Here is a 21,916-nt window from a genome sequence, read left to right as displayed (position 1 = left end):
ACATCATTTGACTTTAGGGGCACACAGGATGGAAGGCCACTGGGTGGTGGGGGAGAACTGGGCTCACTAGCTTGTTTATTGACTGAATTTGACCAGTTTGTTAAATGTAGAAGGAATAGGTTTTACAGAGAATCTGAGGGGACACATCAGTATATAATCAAAGTGTGATGTTGGGAGAATTGGATATCCTCCCCATCCCATTGCAGGATACTCTCATATTGTCCAGTGGTCCCATACCCCTGCAGGTTAAAGTTGTTTTGCATTTTGCTTATTTGTATTTTATTTTATTTCATTTTCAGTTTTGCTGGGTATTTCACTCTCAGCTTTATCTCTAATTGCATGTGATGAACAATGTCTCTAGTTCCAGGAATTTCATTCACTACTGGGGGAGTATGGAATCATGGCTAAGAGCCTGGAGTCTCCAGCCAAATCACCTTGGCATAAATCGAATTGCCTTGGCTTTGAACTTTGTTCATTGAATAAACTTGGACAGAGTAGTTAATACTCTATACTTATTTTCTTCTAATTAAAAAACACTTTTCATAATAATACCTACTTCATAGTATTGTTCTGAAGATTTAAAACAATTGTGGTGAGGATTTAGACAAGTTTTTGGTGTGAAGCCAGTACTAGATGCATCAACTAGAGAGGCAATACATCAGAGTGATTAAGAGGGTGGACTCTAGTAGCCAGTCTCACAGCCCTGCTACCTATATGCTGTGTGGCCTTGGGTGTGTCACCTAACCTCTCTGTGCCTCATTTGTGTCATCCGAAAATGGTAGCTGCATCTCAGTGTTTTGAGAATTAAATGCATGAATGTATTTAAAACACTTAGAATACTGCCTCAAATACAGGAAACTTATATGTGTTATGTGTTATGATGGTTATTAAGTAAATATGGGAAGACTTCCTTGATTCCAGGGTTTGTGTAGGAGGTGGTGTGACAGTGATGAAGAACATTAGTTCTGGAGAGGCCTGTTTGCTACCTCAGTTTTGGCATCTGGAAAATAGGAATAAGACTAGAATCAGACTCACAGGAGACAACGCATGGAATGTGACGAGCACCTAGTTGGGGAAAGAACGCTATCTAGGTTAATTCATTGCTCTTCCTTTTACTGTGGAGACTGACACCCACAAGGCAGTCCTTAAGTTTTCAGATAGCTCTGGAGCTGTCCATATTTCGGGGTCCTCCTTAATTCCCACATTCCAGAGCACAGCTATCTCTTCATTTCCCCCCAGCAAGGGTCTTCGTGGGCTCACCTCTGGAGCCCTTTATGCTGTTCCTNCTGGAGCCCTTTATGCATATGGCTTCTGGAACTATAATCTGTTTGTTTTTTTTAATTGGAAAAATATTTCAACTGGTCAGAAACAATTTAGGGATGCTAGAAGACATATAGATTGCCAAACATTTAGATTTAAAATAACAATAGCTACTGAGCACTGACCATGTATCAAGTACTGTATGTCCCTTTCAAAATAACCATTTTATTGAGGTATGATTTACATACCATAAAAGTTACACTTTTAAGGTCTGTAATTCAGTGGATTTTAGTATATTCACAGAATTGCGTGACTGTCTCCGTATCTCATTTTAGAACATTTCATCACCACAAAATAAACCCTGTAGCCTTTTCCTCCCCCCTTCCCCCAAGCCCTGGCAACCACTAATCTATGTTCTGTCTCTATGGATTTGTCTACTCTGAATATTTGGTATAAATGGAATCATATAATATGTGGCCTTTTGTAGATGGCTTTTTTTTTTCCCATTTAGTATAGTGTTCTCAAAATTTATCCATATTGTAACATGAATCATTACTTCATTTACTCTGTTCGTTTTTACTGCGCAATCATATTCCATTGTATGGATAAAGCACATTTTGTTTATCCATTCAGTTGGTAGACATGTAAGTTCTTTCCACTTTCTGACCGTTGGGTGTAATACTGCCATGAACATTCATGTACAAGTATTGTGCGGACATGTTCTCACTTCTCTTGGATATATGCCTAGGAATGGAATTGCCAAGTCATATGGGAACTCCATACATGCGATCTTTTGAGGAACCCCAGGACGTGTGCTTTTACCTACGTCATCTGAGTTGATTCTGACAGTGCTGCTGTGAGGTGGTTATTGATGGACTAAGTTTACACATGAGAAAGCTGAGACAGAGACCATTTAAGTAACTTGCCCACATTTACAGAGCGAGTGAGTGGTAGAGTGGGAGTCCACTGTGTAAAGCATTGCTGTGTGCCACTTGTGTCTCCAGAGAACTGTTAGGATTCTGAGAATTGTGGTCACTGTATCAGCTCTAAAGAAAATTTGAGGGCAGGGGTTTTCAAAGACAGGGCATTGGTAGTGGCCAGAATGTATGGTAAGTAGCCCTATCTCAGGTAAACTTGAATTTTGAGGGGAATTAAACTTGAAGGAGGAGAGTTGTGGAAATTACCCTGTGATGATATCCATGGGATTAGTTTATTATTTGGAAAATGAGCTGTAAAAGGTAAATGACTCAGGGCCAGTTTTGGGTTGAGAAATTTAGTGGAGAATATGGGTACTGCTATGTTGATAGTTAAAATATATTGGAAATATGTTTTCCCGTTTGTGTCTTTTAGTTTTCTTTATGGTGTCCAATGAAAAAAAATTTTTACATTATTTTTAGAGCAATTTTTGGTTCACAGTAAATTTGAGAGGAAAGTGCAGAGAGTTCCTGTGTTTCCCCTTCCCCCCATAGCCTCCCTCCTTTCTATGCCCTACACCAGAATGGTACATTTGCTACAACCAATGAACTTATATTGGCACATCATTATCACCCAAAGTCCATGCTTTACATTAGGGTTCACTCTTGATGTTGTATGGGTTTAGACAAGTTTATAGTGATGTGTATCCACCATTGTATCCTACAGAATATTTCCACTGCCCTAAAATCCTTTGTNAATTGCCTTGGCTTTGAACTTTGTTCATTGAATAAACTTGGACAGAGTAGTTAATACTCTATACTTATTTTCTTCTAATTAAAAAACACTTTTCATAATAATACCTACTTCATAGTATTGTTCTGAAGATTTAAAACAATTGTGGTGAGGATTTAGACAAGTTTTTGGTGTGAAGCCAGTACTAGATGCATCAACTAGAGAGGCAATACATCAGAGTGATTAAGAGGGTGGACTCTAGTAGCCAGTCTCACAGCCCTGCTACCTATATGCTGTGTGGCCTTGGGTGTGTCACCTAACCTCTCTGTGCCTCATTTGTGTCATCCGAAAATGGTAGCTGCATCTCAGTGTTTTGAGAATTAAATGCATGAATGTATTTAAAACACTTAGAATACTGCCTCAAATACAGGAAACTTATATGTGTTATGTGTTATGATGGTTATTAAGTAAATATGGGAAGACTTCCTTGATTCCAGGGTTTGTGTAGGAGGTGGTGTGACAGTGATGAAGAACATTAGTTCTGGAGAGGCCTGTTTGCTACCTCAGTTTTGGCATCTGGAAAATAGGAATAAGACTAGAATCAGACTCACAGGAGACAACGCATGGAATGTGACGAGCACCTAGTTGGGGAAAGAACGCTATCTAGGTTAATTCATTGCTCTTCCTTTTACTGTGGAGACTGACACCCACAAGGCAGTCCTTAAGTTTTCAGATAGCTCTGGAGCTGTCCATATTTCGGGGTCCTCCTTAATTCCCACATTCCAGAGCACAGCTATCTCTTCATTTCCCCCCAGCAAGGGTCTTCGTGGGCTCACCTCTGGAGCCCTTTATGCATATGGCTTCTGGAACTATAATCTGTTTGTTTTTTTTAATTGGAAAAATATTTCAACTGGTCAGAAACAATTTAGGGATGCTAGAAGACATATAGATTGCCAAACATTTAGATTTAAAATAACAATAGCTACTGAGCACTGACCATGTATCAAGTACTGTATGTCCCTTTCAAAATAACCATTTTATTGAGGTATAATTTACATACCATAAAAGTTACACTTTTAAGGTCTGTAATTCAGTGGATTTTAGTATATTCACAGAATTGCGTGACTGTCTCCGTATCTCATTTTAGAACATTTCATCACCACAAAATAAACCCTGTAGCCTTTTCCTCCCCCCTTCCCCCAAGCCCTGGCAACCACTAATCTATGTTCTGTCTCTATGGATTTGTCTACTCTGAATATTTGTATAAATGGAATCATATAATATGTGGCCTTTTGTAGATGGCTTTTTTTTTTCCCATTTAGTATAGTGTTCTCAAAATTTATCCATATTGTAACATGAATCATTACTTCATTTACTCTGTTCGTTTTTACTGCGCAATCATATTCCATTGTATGGATAAAGCACATTTTGTTTATCCATTCAGTTGGTAGACATGTAAGTTCTTTCCACTTTCTGACCGTTGGGTGTAATACTGCCATGAACATTCATGTACAAGTATTGTGCGGACATGTTCTCACTTCTCTTGGATATATGCCTAGGAATGGAATTGCCAAGTCATATGGGAACTCCATACATGCGATCTTTTGAGGAACCCCAGGACGTGTGCTTTTACCTACGTCATCTGAGTTGATTCTGACAGTGCTGCTGTGAGGTGGTTATTGATGGACTAAGTTTACACATGAGAAAGCTGAGACAGAGACCATTTAAGTAACTTGCCCACATTTACAGAGCGAGTGAGTGGTAGAGTGGGAGTCCAGTGTTTAAAGCATTGCTGTGTGCCACTTGTGTCTCCAGAGAACTGTTAGGATTCTGAGAATTGTGGTCACTGTATCAGCTCTAAAGAAAATTTGAGGGCAGGGGTTTTCAAAGACAGGGCATTGGTAGTGGCCAGAATGTATGGTAAGTAGCCCTATCTCAGGTAAACTTGAATTTTGAGGGGAATTAAACTTGAAGGAGGAGAGTTGTGGAAATTATCCTGTGATGATATCCATGGGATTAGTTTATTATTTGGAAAATGAGCTGTAAAAGGTAAATGACTCAGGGCCAGTTTTGGGTTGAGAAATTTAGTGGAGAATATGGGTACTGCTATGTTGATAGTTAAAATATATTGGAAATATGTTTTCCCGTTTGTGTCTTTTAGTTTTCTTTATGGTGTCCAATGAAAAAAAATTTTTACATTATTTTTAGAGCAATTTTTGGTTCACAGTAAATTTGAGAGGAAAGTGCAGAGAGTTCCTGTGTTTCCCCTTCCCCCCATAGCCTCCCTCCTTTCTATGCCCTACACCAGAATGGTACATTTGCTACAACCAATGAACTTATATTGGCACATCATTATCACCCAAAGTCCATGCTTTACATTAGGGTTCACTCTTGATGTTGTATGGGTTTAGACAAGTTTATAGTGATGTGTATCCACCATTGTATCCTACAGAATATTTCCACTGCCCTAAAATCCTTTGTGTTCTGCCTATTAAAGTTTTTTTTTTTAAGATTTTATTTATTTATTCAACAGAGATAGAGATAGCCAGCGAGAGAGGGAACACAAACAGGGGGAGTGGGAGAGGAAGAAGCAGTCTCATAGCAGAGGAGCCTGATGTGGGGCTCGATCCCATAACGCTGGGATCACGCCCTGAGCCGAAGGCAGACGCTTAACCGCTGTGCCACCCAGGCGCCCCAACCGCTGTGCCACTCAGGCGCCCCAATGCCTATTAAAGTTTTAACTTTTGGTGTAGTCAAATTTGTGTTATCTTTACTCCAGGGCACAGACTCTGGAACCAGATTGCCTGGATTCAAATGGTAGCAGCTCCACTTGCTAGCTGTGGGACTTTGGGCAAGTTATTTAATGTCTTAGCGCTTCAGCTTCCTCATCTGTGAAATGGGGCTAATGGCAGTGTCTGCCTCAGTGGGGGACTGGGAAGATTAGATGAGACAATACAAGTAAAGTGCTGACAGGAGTGTCTGGCATATAGGAAGTGCTCTATGAGGGCAGGATTTTATTATTACATGCTTTGTGGTTTGTACTTCTGTGGTCTTGTTTAAGAAACCTTCTTTACCCTGAGTCATAAAATTACTCTTTCTTTGGTGGCTCCTTATCTGCAATTTAGTTTGTCCTTACTTAGTAAAATTTTCAAGTCTTATTGCTTTCTTGCTTAAGTTTTTAAGCTTTTATTTCTAAAGCACTTAATAAATGTGAATAATTTATGTTCTTTGTCCAAATTGTATTGAAATGTTTGTTGGTATGTTTGTGGACAGACTCTTGCTTGTTTCTACTGGTCTTCAGTCAAGGAGGCTTTTTATCTTTTTGTGTATATCTGTGTGCATGTGCGTGTGTGTGTTTTCATTGTGAGCTTTTTATTTGTCTTGGAACTTTTTCTGCAAGAATTCTGTCAGGCTTGGGTTGAAAGTACCTTCGTGCAGGGAGGATTGTAGTTCATTCTCCCAAGGACCTGGGGTGTCTTATCAACCTGGGGTCGCTTCAAATCAGATTTTCTGAGAAAGGTTTTTCAGGTAACGTGATTATAGATCAAAACCCCATGAAGGCTGGCTTGTTGTTATAAATTATCAGGTAATGCTAATTCTTCACATCTATCCAGTGCTAGAATTGAGAGTAGTGGAAATCCTTCCTGTCCTTTTGTAGGGCAGGCTTAGTTTCTCACTTATTTTCTCTCTAAGGGGGGCTTTTGGGGTCTTGGGGTTTTATCCCATATTCTCCATATGCCCTACTCATGTAGCTGATGGTGCAGAAGCTTAGACAGAGTGTTTAGGGCCCAAGGGAAGGCTTTAAGGAAAAGCCTAGTTCTTGTGCTTCCTTATTTTCCAGATTCTTGATTTCCCTTCAGTTTTGGGCTTTGTGGATTCTTTTTGTGTCACATCAGCAGAGTGTTTAAAAATGATCTCTCTCTATTTTTTGCCCACTGTTTTAGTTGTTTCTATTCAGAATAGTAATTCAGAGTATTTATTTATGCCAGAAATGTGTGTCTTCATCCTTTCTCGGCTCTTCACTCTCCTTCGCTCTGTTCCCCCTTCTTCTCCTCTCCTCCCCTCGTCTCTCCTTCCTTCCCCCTCTTTAGTTTGCCAAGAGTGGTTCAGCAAAACCAGCCTCATCCTACAAAGAAAAGGTATAAAGAAGAAAGGCCTTTTGTATGGGTGATGGGCTTTAATTATCTTAGCACCAATTTTCTTACAGATGTTTTATTTATTGAATTATGTGTAAATGCTCTAACTCCTTTTAGCAAAGTACAGTGCTTTATTCATTATTATATCTACAGTGAACTAGAGAATTATCATAAGGCAATACACACAAACTTTCCTTCTGGGTGTGTATAAAAATAAATCACATTTATGGGAATGTAAATTGCATAAGTTAACCCTGTCTCTATCCTTAAGCCTTTTCACTGTATTCAGTTCTGCTCCTGTGGGCTAAGCTTTCAACTCTCTAATCTTTGGACATTCCAAAGTTTTCAGGCAATTCTGAAGTCTTTTTCTTAGAATTATAGTAAACCTGTTCTTTAAAGTCTTACCGTGTTTTATTCTCAGATCTCTAAATTGGCTTCTATCTGGGAGCCCACTTTCTTTCTTTTCCTCTGGGGATCAGGAGTGATCATGATAGCTAGTAGAGTCTGAACCGCAGTGGTTGAATTGCAGTTCTTCTAGCCCCCATGCTGTAGATTTCTCCCAGAAGGACTCTTGGTTGAGTTGATTTTATCATCCAGAAAGAACGGATTGATCTGACTTTCAGAAACCATTCGGATAAAGTTAGCCTGGAGCTAGGAGATGAAGATCATATGTCACTCATTCGCTAAACATTTCTGAAACACCCACTGTGTTCCAGGGATTATGGGCTGTATATGAGGGATTGGAAATGTAGTTATCAAATAAGACAGGTTCCTTGTATCCGTGTATCACATCATCACACTGTATACCTTAAACTTGCACAATGTTATATGTCACTTATATCTCAGTAAAGTTGGAAACAAATAAGACAGATTTCCTGATCTCAGGGAGTTATGGTGTAGCATGTAGAACTTCCTAATACTCTGTGTTCTAAGAGAAATACCGTCCAACTGCCTCACGTCCCCTCCCAAAAAACCTCTGGGGACTTGGTTGGTTTAATGAATATGCAATATTTATAAGGTTGTGATCCCAGTAGTGTAGCGTAGGTCCCAGTTTTGCATTTACAAAATCAAGACCTAGAGCTACATTTTGATATTTATTCAATGTTTTTCTTAAGTAGTAAGAATTCTTGGCAACGTCTAGTAAAATGTTTTGTTTACTCTATTTTTTAACCCCCCAAATTTGAAGTCTCTTGCTCTTTAATACTCCAGAAGCTCCATCTCCCCTAATCTGATAATGCCACCATGTTTATTCTGTCCCCCTCTTCTTTGTGCACTCAACTGCCCTGCTATTTATAATTATTCTCCTGATTGCTTTTCTTGTAATAACCTTCCTAAGCAGCTTTGGCTTTCTATACAGAAAGTGGGGCTTGGAGAAAAATCTAAATAGGCAAAGGGGGAAATTGTGAATACTGACATTAATTTTTTTTATCATATCACATCTACTTGTACAAAATAAGTCACATTCTCAAGCATATGTGTTTTGAACTGTTCTTTGTTTTCAGGGTTAATAGTGTATTATAGCCCATATACAGAAATGTGGATCCTCGAAAATGTCAGTTTTCAAGGAGCCAGTGGCCAAGTTATCACGTCTTGAAACTAGAGTCATTTTGTTGGCCAATAAGACAGTAGGGAAGGAAGACTGAACTGTTACTAGGGAGATGGGATGCATGAATGGAAGGATGATCTGGGATAATTAAGGAAGACAAGGTCTAAAGGAGCGTGATTGTTAAATTATAACGTGGGCGTGGAGAGCCCAGAAAGAGAGACACGTGATCAATGAATTGTCTGGCTGTGGAAATCACGAGAGTTATGGACTCCAAGTTTCTTTTTATATCCAGAGCACATTGCTGTTTTCTAAAGCATGGCTTATGTCATCTAAAATGAATCTCGGTTCCTGACCCTGATGGACTGGCAGGGAACAGATAGATTTCATCATTCTTTTCACATAATGACGATCTGATGGGACAGAGAATTTTACTATGTTAATGCACTCTGCAGCAAGCTGACATAGTATCTTATGTTTTTGATAGTGGTGGGCTATAAATTTATAACCTTTCCTATATTTAATCACAAGATTCTATGTTTTAACCTTTTCTTCAGATTAGACCTCCATTGGATCCCATGAGGTACATGAATGTCCCTGAGAATGTCAGGACTCCTCCCTGGTGAGGTTGTCAGGGTTTCCTCAGAGTCCTCAGTGAAGACTTTCTGCAGGCCGTTGTCACTGTTGACGTTGATTAGAGACTGGAGGATTCACTTCAGTCTTGTCAGTACTGCTATTTCAACCCCTCAAAGTATGCAGAAAATATATAACTTCCATATTCTATGGTTCCCTTAGTCTGAGGCTATAATAAAAATACCAGACACTAGGTTACTTATAAACAACAAACATTTATTTCTCACAGTTCTGGTGGCTGGGAAATCTAGGATCATGGGACTGATGGATTTCATGTCTAGCAAGAATCTGCTTACTCAACAAAGGTCATTTTCTTCCTTCAACCTCTCATGGCAGAAGAGCAAGCTAGCTCTCTTTATGAGGGTACTAATATCGGTTGTGAGGGCTCTGCCCTCATGACCTAATCACCTGTTAAAGACCCCACCTCCTTATACCATCACCTTAGGGGTTAAGATTTCAACATACAGAATTTGGGGGAAAGAGACATAAACATCCAGACCATAGCAGTGGTCATTAGCCAAATGATGCTGACCTCTCTGTCAGCCCCAGATTTGAGGATATTGCATGTCAGCCCAGAAGTCAATGTTCTGTAATAGGTAGAAAAAAGTAGTGTATGGTTTTAGGAAAATTAGCCGTATGTTAAAATATAGGAAACTATCATTTGTGTCTGACCCCATGTAACTTGCACTAAAATAAATATAAGATGGATTACTTATTTGTGTATGTAATAAACAAAAAAGAAACTTGAAAGAAATAGAGGCAATGTTTATTGAATTTCTGGACTATAAAGCATTTTTTAACCTTATAGTTGTTGAAAATAACCACAAAGAAAAATATCAATAAATCTAACTAGATAAAAATTTTACAATGTATATACACCAAAAAATATAAGATAATGAAAAAGCTCACTAAAAACTTCAATAAATGTGATAGAAAAAGTTAACATTCAAATGTATAAGATATATAAAGAACCCATAAAAGGATAACAAAAATATTAGAACTCAAAAAGTGAAAGAGTTAAAAAAAAAATGTGTGTGAACAAACAACTCACGAGAGAGGAACTAAAATTGGCTATTAAGAATTTGGAAAAAAGTGTTCACCATTATTAACTACTAGAAAACTATACTTTAGAGCAATTATGAAGCACTATACTTTGTCCTCCAAAATAGAGTAGGCTTAAAAAACAGTAATATAGAATACTAAAGGAAATAGAGTGTAACAGAAGGCATTTGATATTACATATAAATTTAATAATTGAAAAAAACTTCTGAAAAGTATTTTGGAAATATGTATCAAGAGCCTTTTGAACATTGTTAGCTCTTGTTCCAATAATTGTATTTTATGGATTTTATTCTGTAGAAATAGTAAATTTTAAAAGGAAATATTAAGCTTCTGGGAAGGCATGGTAGAGATACTTTTTCCTACTCCTCCCACTAAGTACAACATGAAGAACAGTAACGTGGCACTCCTGTCTCCCAGCCAGGATCACATCAGCAGAGGCCTAGTGGGGAAACAGAACCCTCAGCCTTCCCAGATGGAATGAGGAGCCCATTTACCTAAGTGTCAGTGAAGGCTGAATGGAGTACCTGGACTTCTAACCCCACCTTGAAGTAAAAAGGTAAGATCTACCCCTTCCCCTGCCAGAGCAGTGCAGGGAAAAGAGACAGACTAAAAGAGGTTTTAAATAAGGTCCAGAGCCTTAAAATATTCAAAATGTTTAGGTTTCAGTAGAAGAATCACTTATCATACCAAGAGCTAGAAAATATCTGAACCGCCAAGATGACAGAGATGTTGAATTATCTGACAACGATTTTAAAGCAGTCATCATAAAAATGCTTCAAGAAGCAATCATGAACATACTTGAAACAAATGAAAAATAAAAAGTGTCAGCAAAGAAGTAGAAGATATTAAGAGGAGCTAAATGGAAAATTAGAACTGAAACATAAAATAACAAAAATCTAAATGGATGGGTTCAATAGAAGAATACAGGGGACACATGAAAGAATCAGTGAATTTGATAATAGAACAACAGAAATTAATTAATGACAGCGTAAAAATAGCTTAAAAAATGAACAAAGCCTCAGGGACCTACAAGACTATAACAAAGCTGTAATATTTGCCTCATTGGAGTCCTGGGGAAAAGAGAAAGAGGATGGGGCTGAGAAAGCACTTAGGAAAATAATGCCCCCATTCCCACAAATTTGGTAAAAGATATAATTTATGGATTCAAGAAGCTGGTGAATCCCTAATAGAATAAATCTAAAGAAATCCACAATAAGACACATCATAATCAAATTTGTGAAAACTGAAACAAGGAAAAATCTTAGAGCCAGTAAGAGAATAATGACAACTTACCTGTGGGGGGGGAAACAATTTGAAAGTGTATTTCCTTTTTTTTAAATTTATTTTTATTTTTTATTTATTTTTATCTGTTCTTTTATTGTTATGTGCAATTAACCAGCATATAGTACATCATTAGTTTAGACAGCATATTTCTTATCAGAAAACAGGAAGGCTGGAAGGAAGCAGCACCTTTTTCTAGAGCTGGGAGAAAAGGCTTGTGAACCCAGAAATTCTATATCCAGTGAATATATTCTTCAGGAACGAAGGGGGAAATCAATACATTCTCACATGAAGGAAATCTAATAGAATTCATCACCAGAAGAACTTTACAAATATGGCTAAGGGAAGTTCTGTCTCTAAACAGAAAAGAAATACTAAAAGAAGGCATCTTGGAATATCAGAAATGAAGAAAAAAAATGGAAAGAGCAAAAAAAATGGGTAAATAGATTTTCTTCATCTTTCTGAATTTTCTAAGTTATGTTTGACAGTTGAAGTAAAAATTAGAACAATGTCTGATGTAGTTCTAAATGTATATAGAGAAAATACTTATATAGTTATACACAGGGAAAATAAAGGTATGTCAAAGGAGGTAAGGTTTCTAAACTTCACTTAAGCTGGTAAAAATTTGAGAACCAGTGCATTGTGATAATTTATGTATATATAATGTAATATCTATACCAACCAATAACAAAGCTATATGAAGGGATGCACTTGCAAACACTATATATAAATCAAGACAGAATTCTAAAAATAATGTTTGGTTAACTCACAGGAAGACAGGAAAAAGAGAAAAAAGACATGAAAATTAGATTAAGCGTAACAATAAATGGAAACCTTAAGCCCTCCCATTTCAATAATTTTATCAAATGTAAATGGTCTAAATATACCAATTAAAAGAGATTAGCTAAATAGATTAAAAAACCTGGCCCAAATTTATGCTCTGTATATAAATCTCACTTCAAATATGATGCTAATTAAGAGTGAAATAATGGAAAAATACATATCATATGAACTTTAACCCAAAAAGCAGGAGTATATATCAATATATATCTATATTGGTATCAGATAAAGTAGACTATAACACAGAAAGTTACTAGACACACACACACACACACAAGAAGAGTACTAGACACAGAAAGTGAAATTATATAGTAAGAAAAGGATCGATTCACCAGGAAGACATAACAATCCTAAATGTGTAAGCGCCAAACAATAGAGCTTTATAATACGTGAAGCACAAACAGGCAGAACTGAAAGAAAGTCTAAATCAACAAATCTGCAATTATAGTTGGAGATTTCCACACCCTTTGCTCAACAGTTGATTAGAACCATTAGAAAATCAGCAAAGCTTTGGAGGAACGGCCCTGGAGGAGATAATGCTAAGTGAAATAAATCAAGCAGAGAAAGACAATTATCATATGGTTTCCCTCATCTATGGAACATGAGAACTAGGAAGATCGGTAGGAGAAGAAAGGGATAAAGAAAGGGGCAGTAATCAGAAGGGGGAATGACGCATGAGAGACTATGGACTCTGAGAAACAAACTGAGGGCTTCGGGGGGGGGGGATGGGATAGGCTGGTGATGGGTATTAAGGAGGGCACATATTATTGCATGGTGCACTGGGCGTTATATGCAAGTAATGAATCATTTAACTTTACATCAAAAACCAGGGATGTACTGTATGGTGACTAAGAGAATATAATAAAAAATATTATTATAAAAAACAAAATCAGCAAAGCTTTGGAGGAACTCAACATCATCATTAACCAACAGAATCTAATTGACATTTATAAAACACTCTATCCTACAACAGTGGAATACATGTTCTTTACAAATGCTCATGGAACATATCAAGATAAACCATATCCTGGGCCATAGAATAAAATTTTTAAGTAATTTTAAATATTTTAAATAATTGAAATCACACAGACTATGTTCTATGATCACAGTGGAATCAAAAATTAATAACAGAAATAACTGAAAAATATCAAAACAGTTGGAAGCTAAACACAATAATTCTAACAATATGTCAAAGAGAAAGCCTCATTGTCATTAAAAAATACACTGAAATGCATGCAAATGAGAATCTATCATATCAGAATTTATGGGACACAGCTAAAGCAGCATTGAGAGAAATATATACCAGTAAATGCTTAGATTAGAAATGAAGAAACACCTAAAAGCAACAATCTGAAATCCTACCTGAGGAACCCAGAAAAAGAACAACATAAACCCAAATTAAGCAGAAGGAAGGAAATAAATATAAAATCAGAAATAGACAAAATCAATGAAACAAAAAGCTCATTTTAAAAAAGATAAATAATATTCACGAAACTCTAGAAAGTTAAAAAAAAATAAAGAGAAAAGAAACAAATTACCAATATCAAGTATGAAACACACTATCACTACAGACCCTGCAGATATTAAAGGAAAAAAAGGGAATACTACAATCAACTCTGCACACAGAATTTGACAACTTAGATGAAATGGGCCATTCCTTGAAAAGTACAAATACCACAACTCACCCAAAATGAAATTCTGTTGACACTTGAACTACATCGGTTTGAACTGCATGAGTCCATTTATATGTGGAGTTTTTTCAGTAAATATAGTACAGTACTATAAATGTATTTTCTCTTATGATTTTTCTTTCTTTCTTCTAGCTTACTTTATTGTAAGAATACAGTATATAATATATATAACATATAAAATGTGTTGTTTATGTTACTGGTGAGGTTTTGGTCAACAGTAGGCTGTTACTGGTAAGGGTTCTGATCAGCAGTAGGTTATTAGTAACATTTTTGGAGAGTCAAAAATTACATGTGGATTTTAACTGTGCATGGGATCAGCACCCCTAACTTCCGCATTGTTTAAGAGTCAACTGTAGATAACTTGAAAAACCCTATAAAGGAAATTGAATTTGTAGTTTAAAAATTATCAAAAAAGAAATCTCCAGGCCTAGATGGTTTCATTGCAGAACTCTACACCAGTAGTGGAAAAAAAAAACACCAGTTCTACATCTTCTATACCTTCTCTTCCAGAAAATAGAATAGGGGGAAAAACTTTTCAGTTCACTTTATGAAGCTAGTATTACCTTGACACCAAAACCAAAGCCAAAACCCAAACAACAGCTATAGACCAACGTCCCTTATGAATGTAGATGTAAAAATCTTTAACAAAATATTAGCAGAACGATTCAGCAATATATAAAAATAATTATCACAATGGCTTTATTCCTGGAATGAAGCCTGATTTAATATTCAGCAACAGTCAGTGTAATTCAGTATATGAAAAGCTAAAGAAGAAAATCATATGATCATATCAATTGTTGCAGAAAAAAAATGTGATAAAAACTCCTCTGAGAAAAGATGGGAATAGTGGAATAACTATTGGGAGGATAAAAATACAAGGTACAGACTTGGAAAAAAATATTCTCAAATCACATACTCAACAAAGAACTATTACCTAGAATATATGAAATACTCTTAAATCTCAACATTAAAAAAAATTAAATGATCCAAATAGGAAATAGGTAAAAAGCCATGAACAGATATTCCACTGAAGAGTATATACAGCTGACAAATAAACATACAAAAAGTTGTTTAACATCATTAGTCATTAAATTAAAACCGCAATTAGAACCACTACATATGCATCAAAATGGCCAAAATTAATAAAAAGAATACAACACCAAAAGCTGGTGAGGATGTGAAGAAAATGGATGACTCCTACATTGTTAGGGGAAATGTAAAATGGCACAGCCACTCTAGAAAAAACAGTTTGACAGCTTCTTAAAAGACATGAAGCCACCATACAACCTGGTACTTGAACCAGGCATTTGTCTAAGATAGATGAAAACTAACATTCACAAAAAAAATCTATATGTGAATGTTCATAGCAGCATTATTTGTAATAGCTCCAAACTGGGAACCATCTGGATGTACTTCAGTGATGAATGGTTAAATAAACTGTGGTATATCCATAAACTATGGGATACTAATATTTAGAAGTAAAAAGAATGGTTGATATGTGGACACTTGGATGAATCTCCAGGAAATTATACTGTGTGCAAAAAGCTGATCTCAGAATGTTACATATGTGTGATTCATTTATTCTTGAAGTGACATAAGTACATAAATGAAGAATACAATAGTGATTGCCAAGGGTTAATTAGCGGAAGCGGAAGTGAAGTGGCTATAGCTGTAAAAGGACAACACGAAGGATCCTTGTGGGGATGGATATGTTCAGTATCTTTACCGTATCAATGTCAATGTCCTGGTTGTAATATTGTACTGCAGGTCTGCAAGATATTGAAATTGGGGAACTGGGTGAAAGACACATGGAATCTATTATTTCTTAAACTGCATGTTCATCTACAATTATCACAAAATAAAAAGTTTAATAAAGGAAGCAAATACTGTCTTTTCATTACAGTACTATTTATAATGGCAAAAAAATTGAAGCAATCTAAATGTCCAAAAATGAGGGATGTTAAAGTAAATTAGATTATATTCACAACATAGAACATTATGACACCTCTTAAAATAATTTTAAGTAAGCATTTTAAATGATGTTATAGAATATTTCTTCCATAATGTGAAGTGAAAGAGCAGTATACAAAATTGTTTATACCTTATGATCTCAACCATGTTTAAAAATTGCATTAACAAAGCTGGAATATATAGTGCAGTGTATGAATAGAAAGTATAGGAATAGACCCACATACATATGGAAATTTAGAATATGATGATAAAGATGTCATCTTAAATCACTGGGGCAAAGATGGACTTTTAAATAAATGATGCTGAAACTATTTGTAGCCACTTTGAAAAAGATAAAATTAGGTCTGTACCTCACACTGCACATAAACTCCAAATGGTTTAGAGATCTAAATGCAAAAATTGAAATCATGCAAGTACTAGAAGAAAATATGGACATATTTCTTTCTAATCTTGGTGTAACAAAAGGCTTTCTAACTATCCCTTAAAATCTAGAGGCAGGAAAATAAAAGATTGATAAATTTGACTACATATATTAAAAAAAAACTGGAAAAAATAAGATAAAATCAAAAGACAATTGATAAACTAGGAGAAAATATTCCATTATTTACCACAGACAAAAGCTAATATTCCTAGTGTATAAAGATCTTTTAAAACTTAAGGGACAAAGGAACAAACCCAATAGAATAATTGGAAAATGACAGGAACAGACAGTTCACATACACAAAAATGTATATATGTCTCAATCATACAAAAATGTTCAAACTCACTGAGAAACAGAAATTAACCCCAAACGGAGTTATCTTTCCTCATATATCAGACTAGCAGAAATTAAAAAACATAATACATTCTTTTGGTGAGACTGTGGAGAAATGATCTGAGAATGCTTGCAGTCCCTAAATTCCTGGTTCCTCAGGTAGGACACAAAGTAGTTTGTGTGCAGTATCTCCCTGGATCATTGCACATCCTTTTTTTTGGCCCTTGGGGGCCAGATGGAACCAATGCAAACATGAAGCTCAAACTGCTTGCTATGCCTTGAGTAATAAAATCCCTTGTTTCTGGTCTAGGGGTCTTGTGTCATTGTCCAGCATCCATGAAACTGAGGCACCTAAGTGCCCATATATAGTAGAGTGACTAAGTAAGTCATGCCACATCTTTCAAGAACTGTGAAGGATGTCAGATTTATCCTCCTGTGGTTAAGAAGTTAGTCTGCCATGCCACATTGGCATGGATCTGGAAGACATGAGACTCCTGAGTCAGAGAAGTACAGGTCATTAATTAAAGCAAACATAGTAACAAAAGGATACTTTTTTTTTTTGGCATTGGTTTCCTGAGTCCCAGTTCCCACAGAGCAGAGTGCCAGATGACACCTGCATGTGCAATGAATGCACAGAAGATGAACCCTGAGACTAGGGAACCTGGGTCTTAAAAACAGACATGGCTGCCCTTTGTTCAGAGGGAGACACGATCTCTATTTTTGAAGCTTACAAACATACCTGTAAAGATAGACTGGAACAAAGGGCAGTCAGTGCCTTGCTCTAAGGATGTGAAGAAATGCACAGAGCCCCAGCAATATCAGCACAATGGAGTACCATGCAGCTGTAAAAAAAGAAAGGAAGAAAGGAGAGCACGTTCTCTTTTAACTGATTTGGGATGATTCTCAGAATACACTGTGAAGTGCACATAGCAAAGTGTAACACCAACAAACAAAGACCAAAACACAACAACAAACCAGTTTGCTCTCCTTTGTATAAGGAAGATGAGGATATAAGAAAATACACAAACACCTGCACATTTTTGCAAAAAAAACCCCATATAGTAGATAGATAGTAGGGATGAGGAAGAATCAGCCCTTTCCTGAGTTTACATTTTTATATAGCTCTGGCGTACATAGTCATATTTCACATTTTAATTCCCCCTGCCCCATAACTGAATTCAACCAGGATGTGGGGAGAATCCAAAATGAATACAGTGGCTAATGAAACTAATTGTTTCACAAACAAATAGCAACCACAGTGCATAGCAATGGGGAAGAAAATAACTAACCAAGGTAACTTTGGAAAATAGTATTTTGACTGGATATTATAAAATTAAGACAAAAAGAATCATTCATAGATACTCTTTTCTAGGTAGTAAATCTGTTCCTCCCAGCGGTGCATATCAGCAATTCTTTAACTATTTTATGTGTGTCCTAGGACTTAGATACAAACACAACTATATTGTAGATAATGAAAGCCAGGTATCTTACTGTTGGAGAAAGAAGTTACAAATAAGGAAAGGGGGAAGGCTAGAATAAACATGTGGTATTACATTAGAATTGTAGATATCATATATGAATTCATATACACTCATAAACATGATGTGTAACACATATCACATATGTGTGAAAATATATATTCAAATATAGAAATAAATATACATATGTATTTATGCATAGGTTATTTTATACATGCATGTATTTCTAAGCTCTGTCCACTGGGAGAGTCTAAAAGTGCAGGCATACCTCATTTTATTGTGCTTCGCAGATAATGAGCATACCTCATTTTATTGGATTTTGCAAATACTGTTTTTTTTTTTTTTTTTTTTTTAACAAATGGAAGGTTTGTGGCAACCCTCTATGGAGCAAGTCTGTTGGTGCCATTTTTCGAGTAGCATTTGCTTTTTGTCTCTGTCACATTTTGGTAATTCAATGTTTCAAATTTTTTCATTATCAGCGCAGGGCTTGAACTCATGACATTGAGATCAAGACCTGAAGTGAAGTCTAGAGCTGGACACTTAACTGACTGAGCCACTCAGGTGCCCCACAATAAAGTATTTTTTAACTAAGGTATGTACACTTTTTTTTTTTTAGACATAAGGTTATTGCATAGCTAATAGACTGTGATAGAGTGTAAACTTCACTTTTATATGCACTGGGAAACCAAAATATTCAGTTGACTTGCTTTGTTGTGATATTTACTTTTGTGTGGTGGTCCGGAACCAAACCCCTACTGATCTCTGAGGTATGCCTGTAATCTGCCCCACCTTTCTAGTTGTCATGGGCATGAACATACCCAAAACTGTGATCTTGGTTTTCTAAATGCTGTTTTTCAATAAAAGTAACCACGTTCAGTAAATGAATGCTTGATCCAGGACAGGGTCAGGGAAAATACAAAATGAGCATTAGGGTACCAGGAGTATTTGAAAGTGATGGGAGGGGGCATGTCAAAAGGGCACAGGAACAAAGTTGAGGGACCTCCCAATGGCCAATGCTGGAATAATTCGATTAACAGAATAAATAATGGTAGTATTGGATATAACCTATAGAAATGACATTGAGTCATACTCATACTAATCTATAATTGAATATGTAAATAAGTATGGGAGAAGTGATACCTCTCTTTTACAGAAAAATTACAATTAATAAATATAGAAGGAATGAGAGGAAAAAATGACCATTAGACAAACACCACAGCAAAATCAAATGGATGCTACTATCAGTGCGTGAAACTTTGAGAGGAAACAGAGTATTAGCAGAGTTTCAAAGTATCTCACCCAATATATCACTTATAAAGGGGAAAATAGTAATTTTACAGTGAAGAGATCTAACAGACACCACCTTAACTAAGTATTTAAGATTAATATCACCAGTAATGAGACCTACCATGCATCCCTGAAATGATATACTAAGAAGGACACAGCATCACTTTTGTGGCCTTATGAAAAACAATGTATAACTTTAATCTAATCTTTAGGAAACACTAAACAAACCCAAACTAAGAGACATTCTGAGCAAAAGTGTGAAGGCCATGAAAGATAGGTAAAGACTGAGGAACTGTCATAGATTGGAGAAGGGTAGGGAAATAAGTACAGTGCATGTAGGATCCTGGATTGGCTCTGGGCAAGAGAGAATAAACTGGTAAAATAGAAATGAGGTCTGTGGTTTCACTGATTAATTCCCTGATTTGATAATTAAGATTATGTAAATTGTTAACATTAGGGGAAGCTGAGTGAAGGGTATATGTGAATCCTGTCTACTTTTTTTGCAGCACTTCTGAAAGCTTAAAATTGCTTCAAAATAAAATTAAAATTCAGTTGAAAATAAAACTCAGTATCAACAGTGCAATCCTCTGGGTAATAATATAGGCTTATTTATTGAATATATATTTTTGAGTTTTTCAAATTTATGCATGATTTAAAAATATTAAATTATTCAAATGTATTGAAAAGTAGAAAGAATACATTAGGCAACCACATACCATCCAAATTTAATGATGCTAATATTTTGCCATATTTACTTTAGTATTTTTTTAAGTATATAAAATGTTACAGAGACATTCGGAAGACCTTTCTCATTCTGATCTTGTTCAACTTCTTTCTTCTTGTGAGAGGTAAACATTACTCTGAAGTCAGATGTATTTTTACACCCACATTTTTACGCTCTGATTTTATATAGACATAATTATATATAATCTGTGTCGATATTATCTGTCTACAAGCAGTGCTTAACATTGCTTGGTGTATTTAAAATATATATAAATAATATTATATAATGTGCAAATCTTTCTACAACTTTTTTCATTATGTTTTCAAGATTTCTCCATGTTTATTCATTTTAAATGTTAATAGTATTTCCTTGCATAGTTATATGCATTTAACAATTCTTCTATTGAAAGAACTTGACCATTTCCCCACCTTTTTCACTATTACAAATAATGTTCCAGTTACATTGTGGACAAAACTTATGAGCCTGTGTGCCTGTGTTCAAGTTTTGTAATAAACCTCATAAAGGGGAAGTTCTAGATTATAGGGTATGTGCATCTTGAATATTGCTAAATATTGCCATATTTCTCTCCCAAGTGGTTAAACTCACTTGTACTCCCGCTAGCAGGGTACAAGTTCCCATTCTCCACATCCTTGCCAATACTCCTGTCATCAGACTTTTAAAATTTGCCAATCCGATCTGTGTGAAATGGTATTTTTATTTTAATTTGCATTTTCCTGCTTAGATTGAATATCTTTCTGTGTGATTCTTGGTCATTTGTGTTTCCTATTTTGGAAATTACTTTTTCATATCTAACTATTTTTCAATGATAACTTCATATGAACTGATAACAAAGAATGGGACTAAGCATAGAAAATCGATGGCCTCACAGGTGGTGCGGTGTTTGACTGCACTGGCTGAGATCTGGTATTGACAGTCTTGGAGTGCTGTGTTTTGTTCCAGATATTTATACAAAGAATGGTTTGGGGGACGGTTAAGGGCCTGGAAATCATGAGTTATGAGAAATTATTGCAGCAGTAAGGAATGTTTCACTGGAAGCAATATCTTGAGAGGGATGTGATAGCAGTAAAAAAAAAAAAATCAACAAGCTCTCAGGAGGCAGGGGGTACATATGTATTAATGTTGTTTGGGAGGAGCCAAAGCCAATGGTAGAAATTTTAAGGAAGCATATTTGAACTCAAGATCAAGGAGACTTTTTGTTTTAACCACTAGATTAATTGTGGGTTGGAATCCGTAACCAGATCCCTGAGCATATTCAGGATGTTTGTGGGCCCCTGTGAATGTAGTTCAATTCCTCTCTGGGGAAGGACCCCAAATGAATAATCTCTAGTCCCAGTGAAAAATCTGTGCTTCTATGTAGTAAACAGTTCATAGAATGAGGTTCCAGGAAATCCACAAATGAGTCATTTTTAGAGTTCATAATTATGGTTGCTCAGTTACAACATTGCTTGAGGTAATGGTGAGTCAGTCTTTAGTTTTTCTAAAATTCCTCAGCTAAACAAATACACCCAAATTGTTTAACTGAAAGTGGGGCATCAACTCTGAATTCAAACTTGATTTCCATCATGGCACTTCAGCCTCACACCATTCC

This window comes from Ailuropoda melanoleuca, chromosome 1 (assembly GCF_002007445.2).
Source record: "Ailuropoda melanoleuca isolate Jingjing chromosome 1, ASM200744v2, whole genome shotgun sequence".
Lineage (NCBI taxonomy): Eukaryota > Metazoa > Chordata > Mammalia > Carnivora > Ursidae > Ailuropoda > Ailuropoda melanoleuca.
Note: the sequence above shows the minus strand (reverse complement) of the source record.